General features: G+C 40.8%; 1 protein-coding gene across 11 annotated transcripts in view; it reads left to right on the forward strand.

The window, feature by feature from the left end:
• G3BP2 (G3BP stress granule assembly factor 2) overlaps positions 1-22,147 on the forward strand; it is a 77,993-nt gene that overhangs the window by 28,284 nt on the left and 27,562 nt on the right. For 2 of the 11 annotated variants that reach the window (XM_014865130.3, XM_014865133.3), the window contains exon 1: positions 16,097-16,473. The exons of 4 other annotated variants lie outside the window; for them this stretch is intronic. The gene's annotated coding sequence lies outside the window, so the exon portion shown is untranslated. Of the gene's footprint in view, positions 1-8,509; positions 8,670-9,846; positions 9,967-16,096; positions 16,664-22,147 lie in introns of those variants that run through there. 5 more of the 11 variants (XM_070505635.1, XM_070505629.1, XM_070505630.1 and 2 more) reach the window with 5 other exon arrangements.

A 22,147-nucleotide genomic window follows, 5' to 3' on the forward strand; every position in this document is an offset into this window, starting at 1 on the left:
CCACTATGTGCTAGGTATGTCTCAAAGTCATGCCTGAAGTTCAGAGAGATCAAATAGCTTATTTATGTCACACAGCTAATGAATGGCAGGGTGAGAATTTAGATTTTCAGTTCTTTGTGAAAACCACTATACCAATGGTTCTCATTTTGGCTGCATATTAGAATCACCTGGGAAGTATGTGTTTGTCTGTTTCGTCAATATCAGTGTATCCAGAGTTTGGTACCTGGGGAGCTTTAAAAAAATTAAGATGCCTAGGTGGCACTCCATACCATTAAGTAGAATCTCGAGGGCTGGGACTCAGGCATCAATAGTTTTCAAAGTTCCCCAGTGATATCAATGTACAGCCAAGGTTGAGAACCACTACCTACTTCCCACAATGCTGAGCAGTGCTCCCAGAGTAAAGGTAAGAAATGAGTAATAAACAGGTAGAGGTCGAGGAGGCCACTGGAACTCGAGTCATGTTATTTTGATTAGCCCCTTCTTCAAGTGGAAATGTACATCTGTACTCATTCACAAACAGATACCCAGTCTGGGAGTCTAGGGAGTAAACACACATGGACCAGTCAAGGGGACTGAGCAATGAAGAGTACCAAATAATAGTTCTTCAAATGTTGGTTTTTGTTTTCATTTTTTAAAAGTGTATAATTCAGTGGTTTTTATTATATTCACAGAGTTGTGCTCTCATCTCCACAGTCAATTTTCTTTTTCTCCTGAAAGCCCCCCAGTACATAGTTGTATATTCTAGTTGTGATGTGCCTCTGGCTGTGCTATGTGGGACGCCACCTCAGCATGGCCTGTTGAGCGGTGCCATGTCCATGCCCAGGATTTGAACCAGCGAAACCCTGGGCTGCTGAAGCAGAACGTGTGAACTTAACCACTCATCCACAGGGCCGGCCCCTCCACAGTCAATTTTAAAACATTTTCATCACCCCAAAAAGAAACTCTGTACCCTTTAGCTGTCAACCTTCAGCCCTAAGCAACCACTAATTTACTGTCCTTCTGTATAGATTTACCTCTTTTGGACGCAAATGTTGGTTTTTTTGTGTGTGTGTGTATGTGAGGAAGATTGTCCCTGAGTTAACATCTTTGCCAATCTTCCTCTATTTTATGTGGCATGCTGCCACAGCATGGCTTGATGAGTGCTGTGTAGGTCCACTCCTGGGATCCCAATCTGTGAACCTCAGGCTACCAAAGGGGAGCGTATGAACTTAACCACTATGCCACCAAGCTAGCCCCTAGTGGGACCAAGTGTTGGTTTTTAATCCCGCTGTTTCATTGATGCAGGGCCTACGATGATCTTTGTTATTTTTATTTGTTTTTGATTTTTTATTGAAACACAACATATGTACAAGGAAAGAAGCATAAACCATAAGTGTACAGCTCACTAAAGTTTTGTAAACTGAACTCACCCCTAACCAGCAGTGGGATCAAGAAACCAAACCTTATGGGCGTCTCAAAAGCTTCCTTTGTGCCCTCCTTCTTCAAGGGGAAGCACTCTTCTGAATTCTATAAGCATAGATTAGTTTGGCCTCCTTTTGAGCTTTGTACCAATGGAATTATAGAATATGGTCTTTTTTATCTCTGGCTTCTTTACTCAACATTATGTTTGTGAGATTCATCCATATTATTGCCTGTAGCCCTGACAATCTTTTGATGTAAAATTCACCCAGTTTCCTTCAGAATAAATTATTTGGAAAGGTTCATTGTACCTCTAAAATTCTTCAGATGAGTATTGAATAAGCCACCTCCCTTGGTCAGTATGAAAATAACTCGTTCCTGAAGGATTTGTTTGGGAATTTAAATTCCAGAAGACTGACACTTTTGAGGACAAATGATAGCACCTCGGTCTTACAGAGCTAGTTGGACAAGTCATTAAACTTGAACTGAGGGCCAGCCTGGCGGCGCAGTGGTTAAGTTCACATGTTCTGCTTCGGTGGCCCAGGGTCACCAGTTCGGATCCCAGGTGTGGACATGGCACCACTTGTCAAGCCATGCTGTGGCAGGCATCCCACATGTAAAGTAGAGGCAGATGGGCATGGATGTTAGCTCAGGGCCAGTCTTCCTCAGCAAAAAGAGGAGGCTTGGCAACAGATATTAGCTCAGGGCTAATCTTCCTCAAAAAAAAGAAAGAAAGAAACTCAAACTGAATAAACTTGAATGTTTATAAACATTTCACAAATATAAGAGACTGAATTTTTATCTAGGTCTTTCTTCCTGGGATCTTTTCATTTGGTATGTCTTTGGGAACTGCTTATGACTTTCCCTCCTATTTAAAATTTTCTTTCTCTTTTATATCTAATAGTATTCAAAACTGTAGACCAACCCCTTTCTTTGCCTAGGAATGTTTAAGTGTAAGACCAAACATACAGCTAGTGATGAAGTAGTGTTTTTATAGCTACAAGTGTTAGAAAGTGCCATATAATTTACTCCTAGTTTTCTTAGCAATTTCTTCTCTCCCTGCACACTCAAACAAGCTAGTGGATTGCTTGCTAAACATGGTACAGTACTTTGCACAGAAATTTGTTCTCTGTGGAATTTCTTTTTATGGACCAACAAGGTTTGCTTTTCAGAAGGAAGCACAAGGAAGACCTTTGTGAACCAGGGCTTTCCTATTGTATTTGAACATTCAGGTGCCTTGGGGAGGCTTTGAAAGGGGGAGGGGGTGCAGGTCTTGTGCTGTGCTCTCTTCCCCAAAGTCAGTCTCACCGAGCAACTGGGGTATGAGGTCAGTATCTTGGTTTGAGGCCAACCAGATCAGAAGCATTGAAAACAGAGGCTCTGTGACGTTTCAAACACACACAACAAACATGATAACCAATAAATGTGCTTCCTTCCCTGTGCCCATAAAATTAGCCAAGATGTTTAGTCCTCAGACCAGAAATCTCAAAAATAATTTGAAAAGTGCATCCCTAAGCAAACAGTCAGGGAGAAACCAATCACTTCTACAGGTTTCTATGACTCAGTGTTGCTCCAGCTTCCTCTGTGATTCCCTTAAGATCTCACATTTTATAATAAAGGTCATCAGACCCCTGCCTGTTCCAAGGGAGAAAAAAAAAAGGACCGCTTTTAAGTGCTTAACAACTGTTATGTTTTCTCAGTTTGCAGAGAAAAATAGAGAGGAAATGGGGAGTTTGTTCATGGAAATTAAGCACAGCTCTTCCAAGACATGTCTTGTCGTCTTTGCTCATCACAGAAATAGATGTTCTGTGATGAAAGTGCTTGCACAAATATTTTTTCTAAGATTTGTATACAGTGGGAAAGCTTGAAGAAAACTTTTCTTTAAATGTCATTTACCTCCCATCCCCACTATCTGAGCTATCATGCCCATTCTTGAACTTGATGTTGTAGTAACACCAAACTGCTCACAAGTCGCTGCCACTGCCCCTGCCCCTTTGCTCTTGCCGTTCGTTCCTTCTGCCTGAACTAGCTGTTGTCAACTCTTGCACTTTATTCACTGCCTCATTCTTAACTTCACCTTCAAGACTCAGCTCAGGTGTCATGTCCTCCAGCAGTTATGACCCTCTAGTTTGACGTCATTGCCCCTGCTCTGTTCTCACTGCACCCTGGACGTATCTCTGCCTTAAACCTTATTGTGTTACATGATATTAAAATTCTTTTTTGCATGTGTCTCACATTAGCATATACACTCCTTGAAAGCAAATTATTAATAAAAATGATTAATTATATGATCCTCCTTTCATTTTTCTTTTAAAAGTCATATTAGCCCATTTCCAAACTTTACGTTTAGTTAAATAATCCTTAATGGAAAACAAATGGAGCTTTGTGAAATGTATACTATCATTATTTTGTCTACTATTAAACAGAAAAGAAATAATTTAGATGAAGGTTCTAACTTGAAAGGTCCTTAAGCACACTGTTGATGCTGAGCAAATATGACCTGGAATATCCATTTAAAAACACGGTCTCATTCCTTGCTTTTGCTGTGTGTGTGTTTCCTTTCCTTCCTTTATTAGCCCCTTACTGTTCTCTGTTACACTAGATTTTCTTTTTATTTCCAAAGAGCAGCTCCTTGCTTATGACGTTTACTGTCACTTTATAGATGTGGGTTTCTAAGACTACCCCAAAGGAGACAGTTTGTTTCCTCTTTCAGGACCGTGTCTGAAAACCATGTACCTGTCGCCCAGTGAAGGCTGATGTCCGGGCCTTGACCATATGGCCTAACAGTAATCATGACCGTTTGTATGATGCTGCACGGGTCAGGCCATATGCGGCAGTTCTTTAGAGGTAGGAACTGCACCTGTGCCCTTGTACAGATGAGGAAACAGAGAACTTAATAACTTGCCAGCATCGAACAAGTTTTAAATGCAGAGCTGGGATTAAGAACCAAACTCTGCCAGGGGCTGGCCCTGTGTCCGAGTGGTTGAGTTTGCGTGCTCCGCTTCGGCAGCCCAGGGTTTCGCTGGTTCAGATACTGGGCGCGGACGTGCCACCACTCAACAAGCCATGCTGAGGCAGCGTCCCATATGCCACAACTAGAAGAACCCACAACTAAAAATACACAACTATGTACCGGGGGGCTTTGGGAGAAAAAGGAAAAATGAAATTCTTTAAAAAAAAAAACAAACTCTGCCAGATTCTAGAATCTATGCTTCAAAAAAGATTTTTTTAATTGTTTATTTTGAAATAATTATAGATTAATAGGAAGTTGCAAAGAAAATGTATGGGGAGGTCCTGTGCAACCTTCACCCCATCTCCCCCAGTTTGACATCCTGCATAACCTATGGTACAACATCAAAACCAGGAAGTCGGGGGCACACCTGGTGGCGCAGTAGTTAAGTTCGAACCTTCCGCTTCAGTGGCCCGGGGTTTGCCGGCCCAGATCCCAGGTGTGGACGTGCCACTGCCTGGCAAAGCCATGCTGTGGTAGGCGTCCCACATATGAAGTAGAGAAAGATAGGCACGAATGTTAGCTCAGGGCCAGGCTTCCTCAGGAAAAAGAGGAGGATTGGCAGCAGTTAGCTCAGGGCTAATCTTCCTCAAAAAAAAAGAAGACAAGAAGTAGTTTAGCATCTCATAGGCATGGTAAACTGAGGCCATTGATTAGCACCGAATTTTAGTTAAATATGACTTTTGAATGGAAATAGCATTCTTTATACTATAAAGCTTTCATTTTAATAAATCATTATTACCATGATATACACTGAAGAAAAGTATGGTTTAGATTATTATTTTTTAACTTTTTAGGATATAGATGCATTTTAGAAAGCAATGAAATATGGACCTTTTCAGCAAAAAAAAGACATAGACACACATATATACAAAATGTTTATGGTTTCAAAAACATTATCTCCACCCCCCAAAAATGTGCATACACCTCAGGTTAAAAACTTCTGGTTTAGAGCAACATTTAAGGAAATACATTTACTTAAATCTGGAAGCTCTTTAACAATCCTTTTTAGTGCTTTTTAATCTTTTCCCAACTCTGCTTATAGAAAAGCCCCCCAAACTCTCTTATTACTCTTTTACTTAAGGGACTGAAATTTCCTTGGATTTTCTACAGCTCTTGGTTGCTTAGAGAAAAAAACCCTGCTTCCAACATTATTGCCCCTGTGAACACTCTTTATCTGGGACTGCTTTCTTGTGCACAAAAGGCCTTTGGTCAATAACTTTCAGTTGACTTTCCCTTTTTAGGTCACCACCAAGAACTTGGGTACTTTGGGGTCATGGCTGTGGAGGGAGGGCTGAGGTCTGGGATCTCTGAAGCTGGGCTAGATATGATAATGTAAGTGGCAGCTCCTGTCAGTTTTGAGCCAGCTGCCACGAGGCAGGAAACGCATTTCCACAGCCGGGGCTCGTCCAGAGAGGGTGAGTCAACAAGACATAGGTCAGAGCGGCAGTCCGGAAGGAGGAGGGTACAAATATAAAAAAAGCCAGGCTTATGGTCTAACCAGAAGAGTAGGACAAGTCTTGATTCTGAGGAAGATTCTTGCCTTAGTCATAAACCTCTTATACGCTTCCTGCCGAGGTAGAGCTCAGAGAAGTATTCTGCTGCTGTGGAGCCAGACTTCACGTAGCCTAGAACTTACGAGGAAGTGGTTACACCTGGAAATGTGTGGGTGGAAAATAAGGGCTGATGCTGACACTTTGCATGAGGGATTGGCTGTGTTCTGCTCTCAACTGGCCAAGGTAGAAGAAAGCCAAAGTGCTTTCACAGTGTGTCAACTGTGTAATTTTTTATGATGATCTTTTTCCAATCAAAAGTTTCACAACTGCTCTACCATCTTTTAAGTTTTCCGTCTACTGATGAATGCTTTATATTTTGCATACAGTTGGCTTTTCACTACTGTGAATAGTTTTACAGCCTGGTTGCTAAAAGAGACTAATGACATAAATTTGCTTTCAAAGAATTGCATCCTTTTCCTCCTCCTTCTGAATTTGACTATTTATGAGACAGCCTTATGCCATGGTTACTCTGTATTGTCAAAGCAAGTGTTTGACCCAAGAGGAGAATGGAGAGTGGAAGGATGGAGGGTAGACCTGGGCTAGTGTCTGTTTATGACTTTATGTAGTGCCGTGCTGGGGCCCCCTGACGTTGAAGGTCTGCCTCTGTGTAACAACAGGAATCAGATCTGTATACCTACTCTGCCAGAAACTGTGCTAAACACTATAAATAATCCTCCCAGCAACCGTAAAGTTGGCTGTTTATCCATGAGGAAACTAAAGGTCAAAGTGAACTACCTGACTGGTGTCACAAAACTAGTTAGTGAAGAAAATAGGATTTGACCCCATGTGTTTCATACTCATAGATTTAAGTGGAGAATTTGCTCCTCAGCTCTGGCTTCTTGCAGTACAACCTTCCCCCTCCCCCCCATGAGGAAATCTGGCTCAGGGACACTGGTGGACACTAACTTAATCCGTCCAAGATTGATTAACGACCCACCAGAATGCCATTTCATAAAGGGCCATATGCCTTTCCAATAAACAGAATATCGGCTGACCAGGGCCCCCTCTGGTCAGAGTGCTTGGTGAGCATTAAATCAAAGAGGAGAGAATTGGGTAACCTCAAGGCATCTCATATCCAGACTGTAAGGCTTGAAGAATTAAACATGTCCTGTAGCCCAGTAGTGGCTAGAATGTTTATGTCTGCCAAATATAGACTACCCTGGACAGTGCGAGATAAACACTGGTGAAATTTTGCTTCTTTCCAAAGTCATTACTTTTTGCACTCCAGGCAACTCAGGGTAGGTAACCTCTCTTTTATTTACATTATAGCTGTTACACTTTCCAGGATTACTGTATCTCTTAGATCACTCAGCCTGAGGTGATCTTAGCTGTCATCATAGCTTCTGGAGCATTCGAATGGAATCCATTAGAATTTACAAACCATTATTTAGGGTGAGTTACTTTTGTAATCCTATAAACTCATTCATTGGGTGTTGCTTTTTATTTTCTTTTGAGGAAGATCGGCCCTGAGCTAACATCTGCGCCAATCTTCCTCTATTTTGTATGTGGGATGTGCCACAGCATAGCTTGATGAGTTCTCCTCGCCCACAAACCCCAGACCACCAAAGCAGAGTGTGTGAACTTAACCACCATGCCGCCAGGCCGGCCCCGGGGCGTTGATTTTTGATGAGATTTCTGTCTCTAAATTCTGACGAAGTGATCTTCTTAGAGTTTGCAACTTTTATTCTCTCAAGCCCTGGTAGCGTTTAGAATCTCCTCTTCTTGAAGACTTTAATAGATATGATGAAAACAAGTTACATAGCTAAAATCCACCACCTATAGCAGTCACTCGTATTGTTACATTTTACACTTAACAACAAATGGGCCGGCCATGCAAATATTTTATGCACATTTCTGGATTTGTGATATATTTCACATACAACAATCAAATGGAGAGGAAGAGCATGTCTTTAGACCCTAAACTGTCCCAGTCTCACAAAGATAATGGATGAAAAGATTTCAGGAGAAATTAACATCTGATTCTTCCTTCAGGCCATAATAGCCTTTCTCTCCTGCTCTAAAAGGAATGAATTCATCTTACTCTTGGGAGCAGGTTTCTCTTTGCATCAGAAAGCTTTGTAAAGAAGCCAGCTGCACCCGAGAGATCCCTGAAATTCTCAAGTAACGCATTTTAAATTAGGAAGGCTTGCCCCAAGGCTACGGAGGTTGTCACTTGGCAGTGGGATATGGTATAGTGGCAAGAGCCTGGGGTCTCCTTTTAAATTGGCCACTTTTAGCTGTGTGCAGCCTGCCTACTTTGCCAATTGTTTGTGAAACTGAAATGAGATAATGAGTTTGAAAGTGTTTTGAAAACTAAAGTGCTATACAAATGTAAGTTGTTACTTCAGAGCAAAGCAGTGAGCAGTGAGAAAGGAATCAGTTGAAAGCACCTGTCGCATATTCTTTCTCAAGCACCAAACATTAAGTGCTGATCTTTATTGAGCATTTACCATGTGCCAGGCATGGTTATACATGTTTTACATATGTTAACTCGTCTAATCTTCACCGTACCCTAATAAAGTAGATATTTGTCCTCATTTTACAGCTAAGAAACAGTGAAGCACAGAAAAGTTAAGCATCCTGCCTCAGGTGATATACCTAATAAGTGATGAGATGAAGCCGGGTTGCAGATCCAGACAGCGTGGCTCCAGAACCCAGAACCACACTGCTGGCAGCATAATCCTTACCAACTGAACTCGTAGCAGGTCCAAGCTATTTGTTATGCATGTCTCAAAAGGTTAAATGTTATATAAGTCTTGACAGGTTAAAATTGTGATGAATAAAGACACTTTACAAGAAAAAGGAGTATCCTTTAAGGATTTGGATTTGACTCCCTTCCAATGCCCAGTCTTCATATTTTGGGGTCCTACATAAACCTTACTCATATGGGGTGTGTGGCCCTTAAACATGCATGTAAAGTCATCCCTTACACACCTACTTCATCAGCAAATTGGTGGTGATGGAGTTGGTTGATCCTTTAAGATCCAGTAAGGTTGAAAATGGTCAAATGAGAGGGTGTAGAGGAAAAGCATTGTAAACTAAAATGTCAAACAAGTGTTTTATGCTTAAATCTATAATAGAGATCAGAAATCAGTTAATATACATCTAGTAATTTTACTCTTTTTTAAAATGCCCCTGCTAATGGTGATCAGATCTGATTCTTAAGATAAAAATTTATTGGTCACCCCATGATAACGTCTGGCAGCATCTTTTCTTCATCAACATCAGTTGTTAAATCAGATTTTTATCTGATTTGTCTGGTTTCTCCTTTATTCATTTCATTTCTTTTGTTTTAGCATTTATATCTTCTGATGGCTTGATTTGGTGCTTCTAGTCAGATGATATAAATGTTTATTTATATGTTATCAGAGAGAAAGGAAACAGAAGTGAGAGAACGAAAGGCTAAAACCTTCCCTTCCCTCAGGCACTAAGGCAATCCTTTAATTGTTTAATAAATTTTTTTATTGTGAAAGTAACACATGACGATGGAAAAGTAGGTACAGAAAAACACCAAGCCAACCAAAAAGATGAAACATGTTCCTACTTAACAGAAAATTCAGTACTATATTTTTTATTTAAGATTGTATCATAAATATGTTTGATGTAAGATTGAAACATAAATAGATAACATAAAAATGTATTCTTAAATATTTAAATTTATAGTTTTAGATGTAGATGTGTCAATAATATTTGTCATAGTTTATTTAACCATTCACTATTATTGGATATTGCCTCCAGCTTGGTTTTTTTTTTTTTTTGAGGAAGGTTAGCCCTTGAGCTAACATCTGCTGCCAATCCTCCTCTTTTTCCTGAGGAAGACTGGCCCTGAGCTAACATCCATGCCCATCTTCCTCTGCTTTATATGTGGGATGCCTACCACAGCATGGACCACCAAGCAGTGCCATGTCTGCACCTGGCATCTGAGCCGGCAAACCCCAGGCTGCCGAAGTGGAATGTGTGCACTTGACTGCTGCGCCACTGGGCCAGCCCCCAGATCAGAAGGTATTGAATGAAGTAGCTAGTATATTATTATATATAAGCATATGAATAGAAAAACATTTGGAAGAACATTCACCAAAGTGCTATATTCGCCTTCTCAGTGAATATTGCCTATGTCTCTTTTGTTACCCAGACAAAACCAGCAAAGCATCCTATCCTAGACTTTTCCCTTCCTCCCCATATCTAGTTAATTATCACACGTTTTGACATCTGTGTACTTCTCAAATTTCTTTTCTCCTTGCCACTGTCTTCTCTTAGGCCCTTGTTACATTTTGTTCTTTTTGACTTTTTGAAAAGATAAATTAGTTCATTTTTATGTGCCAAATAATGTAAAATTAAAATGTATAATGCACAAGAGCTAACTTGGTGGGGCTTCCACTGGCCAAATTGAGGACAATGTGAGCATGAAAATAAATGTCGATAATCATGGATTATAAAATAGGAATCCATGAGTTCACACTGATATAAATAAAAGAAGAAAAAAATAAATGGGAAAGAAGGAAAGGTCCTCCTTATTATAGAATTGCAGGTAATAAATCCACAAAGAATGATGGAATCAGAAAAATCACAATTTGGCAGCCACCATAACAAAAACTAATTGGGCCAAGAATCATGAATGGATGCTCAAACTGGTGGGTAAAAGTATGATGAGAAATGAGATATGTACATAGTCTCAAAGTACAACAAGATACTTACTAATTATAAAGGGAAAATAGTATCTGTACAGTGAAGAATCCTGGCGGACGCTGCCTTAACCAAGTGTTGAAAGCTAACATGACAGTAATGGGATAAATGGACATCATGTGTCTCCTGATATGATGCACTGAGAAGGAGAGAAGAGTCCTTCTCTGGTATTTTTGCCAAAAACACATAATCTAGTTCTAAATATAAGGAATACATCAGAGGTTAGTAAATTCAGAGGCATTCTTCAAAATAATTATCCTGTACTCTTTAAAAATATCAAGGTTGTGAAAGAAAAAGAAAGACTGGGGAACTACTTTAGACTACAGAAGACTTAAGGTGACATGATAGCTAAATGAATTTGTAATCCTGAATTGTATCCTGGACCAGAAAAACTTTTTTTTTTCCCCTTTTGCTATAAAGGATATTAGCTGGACAGCTGACCAAATTTGAATGTCTATAGATTATAATACTGTATAAATGTTAATTCCTGATTTTGATAATTGTCGTTATACAAGAGAATGTTCTTGTCTTTGAAGAAATATACACTGAAGTGTTTAGGGGTAAAGGGGACCCCATGTCAGAACAAAATTTAAACTAGAGTTTCTTTCAGATGCTCTTTAATGGGTAGAGGTCACATGACAATCTACCAGTTTTCTGACAGACTATCTATGATGACCACTTACAGGTTTCTTTGAAAATCCTAGATCTGTTCATTCAGTAGCCACCATTGAGTGTGAAGGTAGCAAGCATAGTAGTAGGCACAGGATGAGGCAAAAACAGTTGAAATGTAGTGTCCTCAGGGAATTGACGACCTACGGGAGATGAGCCAGAGAGAGAAAATTAATGAGAATGATAAAACAAATGTAGTAAATATTAACATATGAGGAATGTAGGTGAAGGGCAAATCATTTACTATTTTTGCAGCTTTTCAGGATGTATGGAATTATTTCAATAAAAAGTTAAAAATGCATTGTAAAAACTACTAGAAAGAGAAAAAGAAATTAAAAGACAGTAAAAGATTATTTCAATAGACTAAAGTTTTATAGACAATTTACAAACCTTGTATATATATATTAGGCCACAAAGAAAAAATCTCAACAAATTCCACAAAGCACAGAAATGTACATGCCACACTCACAGACTACAAGCAGTAAAACAAGTAAAAATAAAAAGTTTAAATTTAAAAATCCAAACTGTTTAGACATTCTCAACTCTCTAAACAATAACTGAATCAAAGAAATCTAAACTACTTCCAAACTATTTAGAATACCAAGGTAGTGAATAAAACCTATGGAATGTGGCCTAAACTATAAGCAACGGAAAATATCTGCAGTGTTAAAAACTACTATTATTAATCAAGAAAGAATAAAAATAAATCATATACTATTCTAGAAGTTAGGGCAAAAATATCAAAAATACTAGAAGCCCTTGAGAAAGACTGTTGTGCCTCCCTCTGTGTTTTCACGATGGTCACTTCAGCCACTTGATGGAGCAGCTTAGGGAGCACTTTCAATGTTCCAGTACCAGGTGCTGGATTGGAGAGGCAAACAGGAGTTCTTCCCTCGTGGAACTTACACTGTGTGCGTGTGTGCACGCACGTGGCATGCGCGGTTGCACGTGCACGCACACATCAGGGAAAATATCAGATATTTTAAACTACAAGTTTAAATTCAAATTATAAATGAAAAAATTCAATCAATGTTATGAAGAAGGACAGCATGCTCGTCAGTATCCCTAGTGTAGGAGCACTTAGCAGTATTCTATTGTCATTGTCTCCCTACTGTCTTTCTTTGACTCTCCCTATTTTCTGTGTCTCCTTGTCTTTTTCTGTTTTTCTCTCTTTCCTCTTGCTCTCCCTATCTGCCTCCCTCTTCCACTTCCCTGAAGACACTATGTTTCAATTATTTTTGCCTCAACCTGAGCCTACTGCTCCGCTTGATAGATTGGCACTCAATGGTGGCTACTGAATGAATGAATCCAGGAGTTTTAAAGAATCCTGTAAGCTATTAGTAAGTGGATGCTCTGCCAGACAACCTGTAGATTAGCATTTGACTTGTATTTATAAAAAACAATGTAGAAGAGAACCTAGGAACTATGTAATATATAGAGAATACAAGATAACCACAGAACACAGCTTAGACAGCTGGTAGACTATTTAAGCAGTATTAATTGCAATTCTAAGAAGGGTGGTTTGTGTAAGGAAAATCGTAGCTAACTTACCTTTAGAATGGTTGAGTGAGAAATTTGAGTGTAAGTGCTTGGGGAGATCAGCAGATACAGTTTACTTTGATTTTCCACAGATTTTTGATAAAGGTTCACATCCAAGGCCCACACTGGGGTGGGAATGTAATTGGAGTGTCAAAGGTAGGGCTGAGGTGTATAAGAGGAAAAGTAGGAAGAGAGATGCAAGTAACAGGTAAGGACTTGTTCAGGTAGGCCTTGTAGGCTCCGGTAAGGACTTGGGATTTCATTGCCTTGCCTTTGGAAGGTTTTGAGAATGTCTTCTGATTTACAGCTGTAAGGGATCTAGTTGCTGTGAGGACAGACTATAGTAGAATAAGAGTGGAAGCATGGGGACCAACTAGAAGGCTGTTGCAGTAGGTGATGGTGGCCTGGATACAATAATAGCAGTAAAGTGATGAGAAGTGCTTAATTCAGAATAAATGTTGAAGGTAGAGGGAACAGAAATTTACTGATGATTGGCTGTGTGGTGTGAGAAAAAGAGAGTCAAGGGTGACTTACAGGTTTTTGGCTTGAGCCACTGGAATGAATACAATTCCATATTGGTCTTCCTGCCTTACAGTCTGTTCGGGAGGAGGTGTGTCATGGAGGTTATCTTTGAAGGGCAGGGAGATTAGTTAGGAGGCTACTGCAGTCATTCTGGAAAGATGAAAGGGGCTTGAATCTGGGCAGAGGCTGTAAGTATGGAGAGTCATTCAGAGGGCACAGACGAGAGAGATTTAGGAAGTAAAAATAACCACTTAGGAAAACAGTTTAGGATTTTTTACTAAAACTGAATCTTTTCTCCCAGTAACTCCACTTATTGGTATAGACCAGGGATTGCCTGAGGCCTGTTTTTGTATAATCCTAGAACTAAGCTAAGAATATTTCTTGTACTTTTAAAGGATTAAAAAAAGGGGAGAGATGGGATATGTAATAGAGACCATTCATGGCCTTCAAGACCTAAAATATTTACTGTGTGGTCCTTTTCAGTGTAAGTTTGCCAACATGCTTTGGCAGCTCGGGGTTTGCTGGTTTGGATCCCAGGTATGGACCCACCCATTGCTTATAAAGCCATGCTATGGCAGGTGTCTCACATATAAAGTAGAGGAGGATGGGCACAGACATTAGCTCAAGGAAAATCTTCCTCAGCAAAAAGAGGAGGATTGGTGGCGGATGTTAGCTCAGGGCTAATCTTCCTCAAGAAAAATAAAATAAAATAAAGTGTGGTTTCTAGGGCCAGCCTGGTGGCATAGTGGTTAAGTTTGGAGCCCTCCACTTCAGCAGCCGAGTAGGTTCAAGGATTCGGATCCTGGCCACTGGACCTACACCACTCATCAAGCCATGCTGTGGCAGAGTCCCACATACAAAATAGAGGAAGATTGGCAACAGATGTTAGCTCAGGGCCAATCTTCCTCACACACACAATTCTCAGACCTTAACACAGACTTGCTGAATCAGAGTGGGATTTCTGAGGACCACTGCTCTAGAGATTTTTTGTATTTGTGCACCAGGAGACATGGTGAAGAGTAACAGCACTGTGCATAAGAGCCCCAAACTGGAAACAACTGAAATGTCAATCAACAGTAGAGGAGATAAATAAATTATGGCAATTAATACAATAAGAGTATTTTATAGCTTGTGGTTAAGGGCATGGAGTGTGAAGGCAGACTGCTTATGTTTGAATCCCAGCTCCACCAAATAGTAGCAGTGTGACCTTGGGCAAGTTACTTAACTCTCTAAGTCTCAGTTTCCTCATCTGTAAAATGCATAAAAATAGTAACTACTATATAGGGTCATTGTGAAAGCTTAACAATTACTTAAAATAAAAGAGTGCCTGGTACATAAGTACCAGATTTAAAGAGCAATCTGCCTGTAATGTATTATGATGCTTTAAGGAAAAACATGTCAAAGTTCATTTCATAAAAGTGATAGTCTGCCCATATATTTTGCATATAACAAAATGAGTGGGGCCGGCCCAGTGGCACAGCAGGTAAGTGTGCACGTCCCGCTTCGGTGGCCAGGGGTTCACTGGTTCTGATCCTGGGTGTGGACATGGCACCACTTAGCAAGCCATGTTGTGTTAGGAGTCCCACATATAAAGTAGAGGAAGATGGGAACGGATGTTAGCTCAGGGCCAGTCTTCCTCAGCAAAAAGAGGAGGATTGGCAGCAGATGTTAGCTCAGGGCTAGTCTTCCTCAAAAAAAAAAAAAAAAAAAAAAGACTAAGCAACCTAAGGTAAAAACAATGTAAATTTTGGAGGTTGAAACCTTGGCATTGCCTCCACAAACCTCAGCTTTCACATAGGAAAAATACCTTCAAATTGCTCTTATGGCATTACGAAGAAAACTGATGAAATGTGTATGTATATATGCCATACTATGTTTGGTACATAGGCATTCAATAAATGTGTTTTTTTAATTTCCCTTTCGTTTGTTTCACCATTTCCTCAGCCTTTTCTCCCAAAATTCCTCTGCTGTTTTGATATTCTCTGAGAAACATTGCGAGAACTAAGGTGCAAAGTGGCTTCCTTGACTGTACGATTTGGCTTTTTCCATGAATCAAGGTCAGGAGAGGCAGTGTCTAGTGTTTTCCCAGCCCTGCCCCGGGGCCAAGCCTGGGCCTAGATCTAGGACAGGGCTGTAATCCTGGTATCTCCTGGGATTTCAGCTCTCAGCTGCCTTAGTATGTTAAATGCTTAGTATGTACTTAGCAATACCTAAATACAGAACGGGCACACAATGAAATAGATTCTTTTCCCTTCTGTGCTGGCCACGGCCTATTTTTCCTACATCCCAGGGCCTAGGCCTTAGTAAGCCCCGTAATATATATTATTTTGAGGTGTTAGGATGAATGTAACCTTCTCAGTGGAGCTAAAAACCTCCATTTCCTAGGATGGGTTAATAAACAACATAGATGAGTTTAGGGTGCAAACCGCTGAAACCGCTGGCTGCATTTTATGCTTGTCTGCAGCAGCAACCTGCAGACACCTCGTTCAGAGAGAAAATTACTAAATCTCCCCCTTGGTTAATATTCATAATCAAAGGAACCAGACATATCCGTCTCCAAAGACAGAGCCAAAGACAGCGCCGCAGCGAAGAGGCTCCCGTTCAGGCACGATCTTGAAGGGCGGCCGGAGGAGTAGGAAGGCAGCCTCCTTGTGACGTAAAATCAGCGGACTCTCGCCCCGGCTTTAGGCCGGTTCCGGTTCCCCGGCTTTCCGGGCGCGAGAATACGTGAGCGCGGCGGCGTTCTGCGCGTGCTCCGCACAGGGACGCCAGAAGGTTGGGTCCAATTCGCGAAGGAGATGCGTGATTGGCCGAAGCCGTGCTGGGGGGTTCCCCAGGCCTTTCGGCAGGGGTAAAACAATAAGAGGGGGCGGTGGCAAAGGGGGTGGGACGTCTGTGTTCCTTGTCGCTCGCCGCAGCGCTTGGCGCCCGGGAAGAGGTGGTTGTAGGGGAAACGACCTAGCGGCTTTCCGGCTTCCGAGGCTTGAGGTTCAGCAGAGGGGGGGGCGGCGAGCGAGAAGGATCCGCGGCAGCCGGGCCTCGGCGACTCTCCTGCTGACCTCCGCGCGACGTACCCGCCGCCGCTGTTGGTTGGAGGTGTGTACGGGGGCCGGGAAGGGAGGTCGATGTGGTGGTCGGAAGGGGACATTCCCTTCGCGCCCCGCGGCTCGAGGCAACCGTCGTGTGAGCCCCGGTGTCAGAGGTGTTGCGGCAGAGAGAGACATTGTTCTTGCCGGCTGTCTGCGCTGCCGTGTGTGCGTGAGAGAAGCCGAGCCTTTCCTCTCAGGTGAGGGATGGGAGGCCGCGTGGGAAGGGAAGTGACCGGCCCGCGTTGGGTGGACTGAGGACTACGAGGGCACAGGTGGGGCAGGGGTCTGTTGGGGATGAGGTGGCGAGCCGGGAAAGAGGACGCGGCAGCTCCCAAAGGTGCGCTCGTGGAGGCTTAGTATGGGGCGTGGGGAATGGGCTTTCTGAAGGGGACGTTTTAGGTGGGCAGCCCACCAGCCTCATCCGACTCATCTGCGGCTCTTATTCCCGGTTCTCTGGGAGCGGAGAGGCTGTCGCCGCCCCGCCCGTGGGGGAGGGGAAAAGAGGCTGTGTCGGCGGTGGCAGAAGCGACGCAGATGCGAAAGTAGCGGCCTCCGGGCACCATTTCTGTGCACGGAAACACAATCCGGGTTTGAAGGTAGACGCCGCTAGGCTCCGCGGTCTTGCTCGCCTCGGGTTTATCCCGAACGTGCTCAGAAACCGGGGTTATGTATAACGTGCACCGTCTTCGTGTCCTTTTTGTGCGGACGTTGCCTTATTGACCCAGGAGTAGAAAAGATGTTTGAGTGTTTTGGGGAGTGGGTTTTTTCCTCTTCCTCTACTTTGTTGGGTGGGGAGTGGGGGGTAGCGGGGCAGAAAGGATAGTCAAGAGGAGGAACATAGGCTTCCCTAAATGGTGTCGATTTTGTTAGTCGAATATGATCGAATTTTACCTGCTTCTCTAAAAGCAGATTTCCTAAGATGGCCCTGTGCTGCTTTGGGGCGAATATGGATTTGCATCAACAATTTTCCGCATAGATCAATTGTTTTCCCCCAAGGTATACCTAGTTTCTTAACAGATTTGGGGAGGGGGGTGGGGGGGAGGTGCCTTTGCTCTCTTTAAAACAAAACACCACTACCACCACCCACGTGCAGCAAAGCTGGAATAATAGCAGAGTTGTTAGTTGTTTCCCACTCCTCCCATATGATTGTTGTGATATTAACTTGCGTTAAAATACTGTTTTTTTAGATTTAGGGCCCCACACTTCGTGCTAGTCTTCCAAATGTTAGCGTTGCCTGTACCTGGATCTGTGAACCATTAACTGCAGTTTGGGCGCCCTGCATGCTGGAGGGGACGAAGATGGGAACTCCTTGTCCAGCTCCATATTTGGAAGTTAATATAGCTTAAGGCATGTGAACAAAGTTTCACAGTAAATATTTGGCCCTGTTAGAATCCAGTGGTCCTTTTGATATCTAAAATTTCTGGTCTTAAAAATTAGACCGTAGGATTACTTTGAATTTCTTCTAACTGAAGTATGTATTGTTTCTTTGGTGATAATTGCCTTCTAGTTTTCTTAAATTTTTGGCATTAGTCATGTGTATCCTTGTGTTATGGTTTAATCTCCAGAGGCTATTTAATCCTGAAAGGTTATCAAGGAATTGTAGGGAGGATAAGGACTTCAAATAGATTGCTTACTATGTAAGAACTGTTATGGCTCAAGCTGTTGAATATTTGAGGTTGAAATATTGGTCACTGATGAACAAGTATTGAGAGTAGAGAGACCCAGAATGCTTGTGGGGTGGTTGGGGATCAGAAGTACAGAAGGAAGAAGAAAATAAGTCCAATAATTTGATAGTCGAATTGAGTGTTCAGTTAAGCAGCTGAGCAGTTAACTTGTCAAAAGACAGCTCTTGAGTTTTGAGTGGTATTGGCACTGTTGGTAACAAGAAATATGCATTATCCGTATTTCCCTTATGCGAGGTCAAATGTGAAAATTTTGATATCAGTTACTGAAAATCTATGAGTACTAATAGTGTCTTTAGATTCTTAACAGCTTCTTTATCCTGCAGAATTACTGCTATTGATTAACCATTATCAGGATTGAAAATTCTTTCCTAGGTTGCTTTAAATACGGTTTTTCCCCCACATTTTATGCTGAGTGGGTATGGAGGTAGGGAATGACCCTTTTTCAAGGCTAGTTTTAGTTGGTACAAACTTAAGGGTTGTTTCTGAACTTAAATTCAGTGGTGTTTAATTGACAAACATAATTTAGTTGATCTCCACTGGTAGACTCTTAAGAGCTGATAGAACAAATTGGTTATTTTCCCAGAATTCTGGACTGGCGTCAGAAGCAATAGAATCAGTTTCTTGATTGCTGTGCCTCAGCTTATTTTTATCTTTTAATTTCTAGAGATTTTACCCTATTTTGATATACCATTGTAGGTATGTTGGGACGACTGTCTTGGATTTCCTATTACATTACTGTTTTCTTCTTTTGGCTTCTCCCAACAGTATCAAATATGCTAACAGTTGGACTTTAAAAGTTTTTTATATTTTTGTATCCCTGGCTGTTCTTCCAAAGCACTTGTTCTTAACCCAAGTGTAATGAAAACATCACTAGAGACAGGAGACCTGATTTCAAACCCTCTCATAACTATAACTGAGGGACCTTGAACTTTCCTTAGGCTCCCTGAACATCAGTTTCCTTTTCTGTAAATGAAGCTAATAGCCTATCTATTTCAAGGAGATAAAGGAACGGGTAGGTTACTTGTTAAACTTTAAAGCATAGTATAAATACATGGTTTTATTTTTGTGAGACAGCATGTCCATTTCTTAATGTTTGGTTACTGTTAATAGTTGCTAAACTTCAAAACTTGCCTCCATACCTTTGGGCTTTGAGGAAAGAAAAGGCTTGATCTACAACTAAGTTTTATCGTTTATTTCTACCACTGATTCTTAGATATTGTTTGTGACACTTTGGTCTGCCACATCAGAGATTGAAGGTTGCTGCTCTAAAGAGAGATGCATTGCTGTTTTGATTGGTAAAGTCATTTTTAACAAAGAATTTCAGAAAGTTTTAATATGAGTGTACCTGTTGAGAATGGGTGTAGTCTGTGGCTCAGTGAGAAAAGCCCTGGGCCTGACTAGTGTGAGCCCCTCTGAGTAATGGGCTGTAGAGGGGACAGGGAGTAAATATCCTATAGTAGAGATAAGCTGTGTACAAGCATAGACAAATTGGTAACATAGTTTCTTTCTAGTAAAGAGAACTGCATCCTGTTACTAAAGATCTTATTCTTTTTATAAGAAGCAAGATATAGTATATATAACTTTACAGTGCCAAAAAATTATTTCTGTAGATTTTTTTCTAAATGTCGTTTTCTTTTGCTTTCCTGACCTTTTTTTTTTTTTTGTAAGATGACACAGTGTCTTGATTTCTCAGCTCTTTTCATTTAGGTCATTTTCTCCAGCATTGAAATAGCCACCAAAGTGTGACATGAAATTTCATGTCAGTGATTTGCGATGAGTGAAATTTTTTTCCCCCAGAACTACTTAAGCAAAGACACCACTGTTCTTATCACTTGTTATAGATGGTGATCTGGACATTCCAGGCTCCTCCCCTAGAGTGAATTTTTGATTGTGCACTTTGATGCTTATATGTAGTGGTGGTGGTGGTGGTTGTAGCCAGGTGTTTGAAGTTATCAGTTTTAATTCACTTTTATGATATGTAGGTCTAGGCATTTTATCACTGTATGGATAATGGAGAAGTTCCTTTAATAAGAATGGAGATGCCATTTCGGCGATCTCTGAGATTAAAGAGAATTGATGGAATACAAAATCATCTTCCTTGTATTACTGTGTCTTTTCTATTGTAATCTCCTCTGGTAAATATTTTGCTACAGTAGATATAAAATATTAGCTTCATTTTTTTTACCCAGTTTTTTTACATTGCTTTCACATTATTGAAGTCATACCTTAGTTGCAAATTTTATATTATGTTTTTCTGTGTTTTTTCCTATGGTTTTATATAGTCTTTGACAATATTTTAATGACTGCATATGAACAGATGTTTCACAGTTGGGGTTCAGTTTATTGTATTTTTGTTTTTAAGATCATTGATATCAGGTTTTCAGAAAAAATAGTACTATATCAAGTAAGCGTATCAAATGTTTTTAAATTACCTTTTGGAAACATTAAAGTTGGAGAGTACACCTTAGGTTCTAGGCAGTAAATTTTTCATTATTACTCTTTCTCTGTAGCCGCTCATTTAATATTCCAGCGTGGGATCTTTACTAGTTTATTTCCCTCATCTCAGCCTTCTCAGTCCTCTCTTCAATTAGTTGATAATATTTAAGCACACTCAGACTTTAACCATAAATTGTCACTAATGTAGGCGTGTCAGAAATTAGTTTTTTGTTTTACTAGTAGTGCTAAATGCGTTTTCACTTGCAACCTTTATTCTAGATCCATGTTTCCTAACCAGTATCATGAATCTGTTATCAGAAACTAAATGAAAATTTAAAAATTATGAAGTTTAATATATGCTCTTTGCAATACTCAGACAATATTGTAAGTATCTTACCAGTGGTATTAAAAGTTGGTATATAGCTTTCCTTCTTTTTTTCTTCCCTGGACCTATAACACCTATATTTCTTTTTCTGTCATGCCTGTTTTAAGTAATAGGACTGGTAGTATTATTCTACAGTTTGGTTATTACTTTTGCAGACAGTATTTCTTGTCTACATTTATAACTTGCCTGTTGTTCCCCCTCTTTTTTTTTTTTTTTTTGTGAGGAAAATTGGCTTTGAGCTAACATCTGTGCCAGTCTTTCCTCTATTTTACGTGGGATGCCACCACAGCATGGCTTGAGTAGTGGTGCTAGGTCTGTGCCCAGGATCCGAACATGTGAACCCTGGGCCGCTGAAGGAGAGGGCACAAACTTAACCGATACTCCACTGAGCCAGCCCCTGTTTTTTTCCTATTTTTAATGAGTACATAGTGCTGTATTTTATAGCTGTGGCAAATTTATTAAGCCATTTCCCCCTTGATGGACATGTTTAGACTGATTTTTTTTTTTCTTTTCTGGCAATGGACAACTTTGGACATACATCTTTGTGCAGTTGTGCATACATTTATTTCTCTGCAATGTATCTTTTTTATTTTTATTTTTTAAAGATTGGCACCTGAGCTAACAACTGTTGCCATTCTTTCTTTTTTTCTTCCCTGCTTTTTCTCCCCAAATCCCCCCACTACTTAGTTGTATATTTTTAGTTGTGGGTTCCTCTATTGTGGCATGTGGAATGCCGCCTCAGCATGGCTTGGTGAGCGGTGCCATGTCTCTGCCCAGGATCCGAACCGGGGAAACCCTGGGCCGCCGAAGTGGAGTGCAAGAACTTAACCACTCGGCCACCGGCTGGCCCCTGTAATGTATCTTTGAAGTGGGATTACTGGTTATGTGTTCATTTAATTAGTTTGATTAAAACTGCAAAATTACATCTCCAAAAGGTTATAACAAGTTATATTTCCAACCCTGTGTGTGAAGGAGCCTGTTTTTCCCATGCCCTTAACAACACAGGATATTATCATTTTCATTTTTATTAATTTAGGTGAAAGATGGCAACTTTGAATTTTTTTTTCTTTTCTTTTCTGAGGAACTTTAGCTCTGAGCTAACATCTGTGCTGATCCTCCTCTGTTTTTTTGTATGTGGGACACTGCCACAGCATGGGTGGTGAGTGGAGTAAGCC

Source organism: Equus asinus, chromosome 3 (genome assembly GCF_041296235.1).
Source record: "Equus asinus isolate D_3611 breed Donkey chromosome 3, EquAss-T2T_v2, whole genome shotgun sequence".
Taxonomy (NCBI): Eukaryota; Metazoa; Chordata; class Mammalia; order Perissodactyla; family Equidae; genus Equus; species Equus asinus.